The sequence below is a fragment of the Aplidium turbinatum genome, chromosome 10 (assembly GCF_918807975.1).
Source record: "Aplidium turbinatum chromosome 10, kaAplTurb1.1, whole genome shotgun sequence".
Taxonomy (NCBI): domain Eukaryota; kingdom Metazoa; phylum Chordata; class Ascidiacea; order Aplousobranchia; family Polyclinidae; genus Aplidium; species Aplidium turbinatum.
In genome coordinates, this window is record NC_137481.1 from 8,653,069 (window position 1) to 8,661,155 (window position 8,087).

Here is an 8,087-nt window from a genome sequence, read left to right on the forward strand (position 1 = left end):
TATGAATGGCAAACACAAAAGGCGAAGGGCTAAGGTTTGTTAATGTTCTACGACCACACGTCACCGTTGCAGTTGTTTGCTTTAAACAAGAAAATGTATAGCCAGTAGGCCTAATTACAAATTCAATTTGCACTTTAGGGGTGGAAAACATCACTGAGTTTGAAGTGCAGTGGTTTAAAAGCTGAAGCGTACCAATGTATGCTGTGATAACAAAACTGTGGGGAGCTAGAATTCTGTTCAATGATACTTGAAACTTTAGTGTAGTCTACTGTACATTGATCTGGGTTTTACTAGTTGTCACAATGTAGAAAGCAAGCGTTTGGTACAAGAGCAGTCGCCAAGCTGACAGTTGGCACGTACTCAGTCATATAGCAATGTCAGGTGGTCGTTTTTAACAACTGTCGCAAAACAGTGTAAGTTTACGTAATTGTGACAGCTATTGAACTGCAGTTTTCACAACGAACTTTTTTTGGACAAAATGAAAATTTAGCATTAAACAGCTCAATTGAAATGAGAAGAAATAAAACTACATGTAAAGGAATTTTGCGAAAAAGTTTGTTTACAATGAAATTTCGTTTCGTTGTAATATGGTTTGCTGTCAAATAGCCTTCTAAAACAGATGAATTTGAGTTCATGGCTTGATGAGCACACAGAATGATTACTATTATATAAAGCATGTTTTTCGTGTTAGAATACGTGGATTAGTAGGCTAGGCTACATTATGGAAAATTATATTCCATGTAACAGAATAAATGTCGGTGGCGGATTGCAACGCAGTGTTAGCGACTGGTCCTGCATCGTCTGTTCAATGCCTCAACTAGAATGCGAAACTGCTATGAGATTACGCTTCACAAGAAGGTTTCTCAGTCTGAGAATAAAAAATGTTCAACGTCTATAAATAACCTTACTTCTTATGTGAATGGGGCATTACTTATGTTAGGCCTAAACATATTGTGCTTTGTATTTGTTAGCCTATCAAAGATATTTACCAATGCAAATGTAGTTCAATTGAAACAATTTTAAGCTGAAGAAGTCGTTCATTATGATGAAACTACTCTTTCTCGTGTATCTGATATGTTTTGGTATTGAAAGTTCATTAGGTAAGTAACTGTTTAAAACTTTCCAACTTGTTTTAATGTAGGCCAAATATATTTAACAATAAAATATTTAAGAATAAAATATTAACAATAGAATTTTTAACAAGAAAATCAAAAATTCTAAAACTTTTCGGCCATACAAAAAGATCAAAATACTGAGTCGGCAAAATCTGCATAGAAGGTAAAGTTAACGGAAAGAGAAAAAGAGGCGGACTACCAAGGCGATGGCATGATAACATCCAGGCAAGGACCGAATTCAATTTGATGACTTTGGGCGAGCTAGCTAAAAATCGTGGCTGAAGGAAACGATGGGCAATCTGCTACAAGCGGAGATGGCGATTGAATATATAAATGTGTTCAGTGAGGTGTTCGTTTTTTTTAGGTTACCGCCTAATTCACTAAGTCTATACGGTAACTGTGCTGTAATTTGTTTCGATATTCTAAGGCAATTACCCAACAAGTAAATTAGACCTTTTTCGCATTGATTCATCGCATGCAGACGACTGGTGTGTTGACTCAGTAGCGACCTATAGACGCTTGGTTAATTCTTTGACTGAACCGAACCAGCTTGCGCTGATTCACGTTAGGTGTAACGTCGAGCAACTAGGCCAATGGTTGCTGGTTCGATTCCAGGTGTCAACATATGATAGTGCTCTTTAACAAGACTAATAAAATATACTCTTTTGTACTGACGTTGTTAACTTTCCAAGATTTTCTTCAATATCGTAAAAGGATCAAGTTGACTATGAATAGGTATATTTCTTGTGTGGCTTGAGTTGAGTTGAGACTTAACCGAGAGACTTAAAAAGTAGCCTATAATACCGACTATTCTTTTTTTCACATTAAACAAGAAGCACTTAAAGCAAGTTACTTGCTTTGTCAAATTGACCGCAACCAAGACCGTACTGAGTCTAAGTGGTCATAACACATGAAGAGCCTAAGGGCCAGGTTTAATCTTTAGTTTAAAATAGCTCGACCGCATTTTAACAATAAAAATTTAAAAAAATCTTAATGTGTGTCCTTTTCTTTTATTTTTATAATAATTATATTTTTTCTAAGTGTTAATCATCCTCACTCACTCTGTTCCAACTTTTCACGTGATCTTTTTTTACAGGAGCTCTTTGTGATTTTGCGCAACCGCAAGTGTCATTATCGCTTCAAGTGCTGGAATATGCGCCTGTTGGCCAAGAAATTTATACTGTAGATGTTGTAGGAATCCCAGAAACTGAAATTAGATTAACTCTTGAAGGTCAAGTGTCGACATATTTCGAAATGCAAAATAAAACTTTGATAAAAAGCGAGGGTGAAAACTTAACTCGAAGCGATCCTTTAATTAGTGGAAACATAATTTGTACTACTGTTGTTGGCTCAATTACAGAGGTAAGTTTATTGTAATTCCATTATCTATTTATTTTTATGGAGTTTAGTTTTTATGGCTTGTTGGTTTACACAATCTAGTTTAACACTCGACTCGATCATGTCTATAGGAAGAATAAGTTTGGTGAGTCTACATTTTTAAAAAAATATCAATTTTTGGAAGTAGAATAGGTTTTACTTATATTGACATACACAGAGCCGTTGAGAGTATAATTTGGGCCAGGTAGCAATGATATCGACGCACCTCAAATCAAGACACATTCTAGAAAAAACATTACTCAAAAAGTACGTGGTGGCTCGTTCCAGTTCCCGGGCACCTTGGAAAGTTTACAGGCTCCTAAAATCCTTCCGAGCCCAAAAGTATCCCCTGGACTTCCCTATCACCGCCACTGATGACATACGTAGGTTACCAGTAGCCTAATGAAAACAAGGTTTTATAAAACGTTTTTCACAAAAAGATCAGATAAATGAGGACAAGTAAGCGCTGGCCGGTAATCGATTTCTTTACCGCAAACTTTCTGCGCATCGCGGTAGCTAAAGTCACTACCATGCTACCGCTCGGTAATTATACCCACTGCCGTTAATAACTCGTAAACGATACTTTAAAAGTGTAATTGAGCACTAAAAAGCACGAATATCTAAAACCACTTCATTATATAGGAATATCACTAGCAGGGCCGTGTGAACATCACCTCGAGCCCTTCCTCCAAAATCCAATTTTAAGCAATGGCGCTTTTAAAAATATGTTTCTCAAACCATGAGCCTGTTTATAAAATAAGACAAAAAAGCATTAAGTTAGGGCTGTAAACTCTTTCAAATCAAAAAAAATAAATTTTTTTAGCAGAAAACAAACTCTTTTACAATTTCTGAAAAAAAAAATAGTTAAAATGCCGACAATGCAGTATTTTGCATTACCCGTTTTGTTTTAATGCTTACGCTTCAATTTGCTTTTGTTTATCCATGGCGCTTATGTTGCTTTTTAAATATGAGTTCTAAAGTTAGAACGAAAACATTCAAATATGACACCACAATATACTAGGACTCCATACCGTCTTTTGACTCTATTACAATGCATTGCAAAGGGCCATGAAGTTCAACTAAAAAACAAACTATACGACCTTCTTTTGGTACTTCTATTTTGAATTCATCAAATGCTGGTATTTGAACACCAATCTACCCCCTTGGCCAATCTATCCCCATTTTTCATGGCCATGAAGAGTAATCTTAAAATGTCTAACATCAATTATACAAACTGGGAAGAAACCGCAGAGGATAGGCTGCTTTGGAGATCTGCCACTCGTTAAGGTGTTGCCACGTTTGAGAAGACCAGATCTAAAAGGTTAAAAGAAAAAAGAATACAAAGACAACCAACTCTCCCAAAGGATCTTAAATGTACCAAATGTAATCGAACTTTTAAAGCCAGGATTGGACTCATTAGCCATTTAAGAACTCACCGTTAGCTTTTATTTTATTGCGAAGGCCATCATCCTCGAAGACGAGGGATAGCCATCATCCCTTTAGCGTAATTTATTCAGAATCGATTTCGCTATAGCAATAGCATCTTCTGCTAGCACATGTTAATAAGAAAAATTGAAAAATACTTGAAACAAACAAATAAAGCAAACTCCAATATCAACACTCATAAAATTTCTATTTTTAATGGATGGCTACATAGCCTAATGTTAATATCAAAAGCTACAAAACCAAACCTTAATCTGGTGTTCTGCCACGATTTTCAACAATGTAGGCCTACTTGTACAAAAGTCAAGCATTGAGTCTTTAGTTCCATCCTTTAATTAATCAATGCATTGTGGAAACTTTTGTGTTTTCTTTCTTGGGCTTTTTGACTAATGCCAAACTTCGAGAGGTGACATTTTCTCAAATTATGAACTAAGAGTATGGAAATGAAGAAGTACCGTTCATAAATTAGCCCCTACTCAATATTTTCAAGTTTTTCTTGTAGTCTAATGTTTGGCATGTAAGCATTGTAAAAGCAATGTTTTCTGAACTTTCAAAAGATTTTATTGATTTAAAATTAATTTCAAAATATTATCCACATTATAGGTTTTGTCAAAACAATATAAATTTAAAAACATGTTGCTCATGAATTCTTTCGAAACACGATCAATCGATCATACCTTAGATTGTTTTCCTCTTTTTCATCAAACAATAACTCTTCTTCTATCGCTGGTTTCAGAAGGATGTTGTCGACAGGGCCATTTTCGGAAAATGATGTGTGCCTGATTCCAACAAAAAGCGCAATTTCCAGAACTTGTCACAGCATCACTTTTGAAATAATAATTAATAATAATAACAGCATTTTTATAGCGCTACATCCAAAGAGCAAACTGTGCTCCTGGGCGCTGTACATGACGAAATACAAAAACTAACACTAAAAGCAGGGACAGGAAGAGACGTAGTGTGTGTCTTTAAAAAAAAATAAGACACTGTAGTAAATGCAAAATACTTTAACATCACTGCAAGGTAGCTCCAAATTATTTGTTTTATGGAGTTTTTTTTCTCCAAATGTGATCTGTTGATACAGAGAATTTCCAAAAATCACAGGTTAAACATCCCAATTTTGAAACATCAAGTATTTCAATAAAACAATGCTCTTGAGTTATATCAAACCAACAATCTTATAAACTTTGATTACTACAGGGAGTGTAGACTAAAGGGCGCCCGGGCCTCCCCCGAAATTTTGTGAGGAATTGTTGAAATTGTAGGCTATGTCTCCTCATCAAATGGTTTGATATGCTTCTAAACAGCTGATATTTGTCCCACGGCGGAGCGGACTTAACTTATCCCTGGGGGGGGGGGGGGGGGAGATGTATTTTTGTTATTATTATATGGTTGACATTATCCATCGATCAAACTCCGTTATTTTCTTTCATACAACTTCAAATACATTTTAATAGCAACATTTGTTGGGGCTGTCTCAGCTGAAACCAACCTGAACCAAATGACGTCACTTGAAACAATCTGAAACCTTGAACGGCTGTTTTATAGTTATTAGTCTTCATCCTAATTTTAATCAATTACCGTATATGCCTGCAAGCATACAAAATATCCAATTGGTCATTAGGGTGGGGTGAAAAAGTACTAATTTTGGATTTGAGCATTCTCTCGCAGATATTTCTTGTGGAGGTTTGTGAAAACATCACACACAAAATTTCAGCGATTTTTGACAACAGAGGAACCTTCCCACTTTTTGAGTTGAAATTTCATAATATTTCAAAAAATCCCTAAAATTTCAAAGTTTTTTTCGCATTATTTAAAGTTGATATAATATTGTAATACTTCTTTTATACCTAAAACTATTAGTTTACTTATGTGTTTTTCCCAATATGGGGCCAATAGATGCAAATTAAAGTAGGGAAATGAATCATAAAAAGTGTAAAAATCTTGGATTTTTTCTAAAAATTTACCAAAGTCAAATATTACAAAATTACAGTATCTAGTTTTGTATAGGCCAATAGTTCCCGCATCCAATAGTTTCCGCGTCGAATAGGGCCTCGTCGAAAAGTGTCGGGTCGAATAGTCGTTTACCCTTTTGTGATTGTCTGACAATTTGATAGAGACGGTCTTCTTCTTTCGTTTGAGACTAGATCAAATTTCAGGGCAGGTGGTGGAGAGCCAGGTGAGTGTAGCTTCGTCCAGCGTTGCTATACCATGCGTTCCATTTGGTGCCTTGTAGATGGGACATTCGAGAACGACATGATCAGCAGTTTGTTCCTCCGCGCCACATTCGCAGGCCGATGAGGGAGCCAGACCCCACTTGTGCATGTTTGACTGGAAGCGACCGAATTCGGTTCGGATTTTGTTGAGCTTGGCCCAAGTCGGCCGAGGCAGGTCCATGCCAGGTCCAGGGGGACGCGCCACCGGGTGGGGTATAAAACCATGTAGTTTGGTGTCGGTGGCGCACCACGCTGCTTTCCAAGTATCTTTCATGAAGTGTGCTGCGCGGATGGCATGATCGCTGAATGGATGTAGTAATTCAACAGCAGCTGGCACAAATTGGTGTCTTGACTTTAGTTTCCGGGGGGACTCCTGAGGTGGGATGTTGAGTTTTGCATGGAGCAAGTGGTTAGGATTCCTCGCCCGGCGAGCCAGGTGTATGATGGCTCCCTTTCGGTGGAGCTCAGCAGGTTGGATGCCTGCAAGGATTGGTAAATACTCTGTTGGAGTTGGGCGCAGGCATCCAGTCACAGTTTGCAATGCGTCGTTAATTGGGCTGTCGATGAGGCGGGTGTGGGCACTGCAGCACCAGGCAGGGGCGCAGTATTCAGCAGTGGAGTGAACTAGAGCCAGGGTTGCAGTGCGCAAGGTGTCAACACCTGCACCCCAAGTTGTGCCTGCCAGACGTCTCAGCAGGGCGACGCGAGATGTCAGCTTTTTGCGTAGTGACTGTAAATGGTGACGGTATGTGAGTGACCTGTCAATTGTAACCCCAAGGTATGTTGGTTCTGGGCAGGGTGGCAGAATTTTGCCGTTAACGGTCACTTTCAGGTCACGTTTTGCCTCCCTGTTGTTGAGATGGAAGGCTGCCGTCACAGTTTTACTTTCGCTGAGCTTCAGTTTCCATTGGTGAAGGTATCCAGATATGGTCGTCATGTCTTGGCTCAACGTCGTTTGTAATAATTGCCAGTCTTTCGCAGAGTACAAGATGGCCAAGTCATCAGCATATGCATATTTGTCAGATGTTGTTGATGGTAGGTCGTGCGTATAGACGTTGAAAAGGAGGGGAGCCAAGACTGATCCCTGTGGGACACCGTTCTTGAGTCTACTTGGTTTTCCGCTTCCGGTGGTAAGGGTAAAACTCCTGTTGTGGATGAGTTCCATGATCATTTTGACCATGTACCTGTCAGGGAGTAGGCGGAGTAGCTTGTAGACTAGGCCACGGTGCCAAACAGTGTCATAGGCTGCTGTTAGGTCGATAAAAACAGCCCCCGCTTTCTTTTTTGCAGAGAAACTCTCCTCAATATCCTGAGTTAGTAGTGTGACTTGGTCTACAGTACAGTTGACCTCCCGTGTCAGAAACCAGCTTGTTCTTAGGGAAGCAGTGGGTCGATTATTGGTTCGACACGGGCGTAGATCAGTCTTTCAAGGATCTTGAAAGGGATGCAGAGCAAGGAGATGGGGCGATAGCTCTTTGCATCGTCTAGTGGATTGTTTGGTTTAGGGATCGCCACGACCAGAGATCTTCTCCATACTTTAGGAATCTTGAGGCGGCGCAGGCAGGACGACAGGAAATCGCATAACCAGGACTTTAGAACATAACCAGCGTGCATGATAAGCTCTGGACATATCCTATCTGGACCAGGGGCCTTACCAGGTTTTAGGTGCTTGCGGGCAGCATTGAATTCGCTCCGTGAGAAGGAGCTAGAAATGCTCTCCTGGTCGGGTGTGTTGATCTTCCAAAGCTTTGTCACTTCTTTGGTAACAAACCGATCGGAGGTACGGTCACACGTCTTATATATATCCCATTTTTTATTACCTGCAATGCGATATTATTAGCAGGAATGGGACATTGTCGGGGTGATTGTCTTGATCGTCCCGTAAGGTTATTGAGTGTGCTCCACGCTGTACGGCTTGAGTGCGAGAGATTGGATG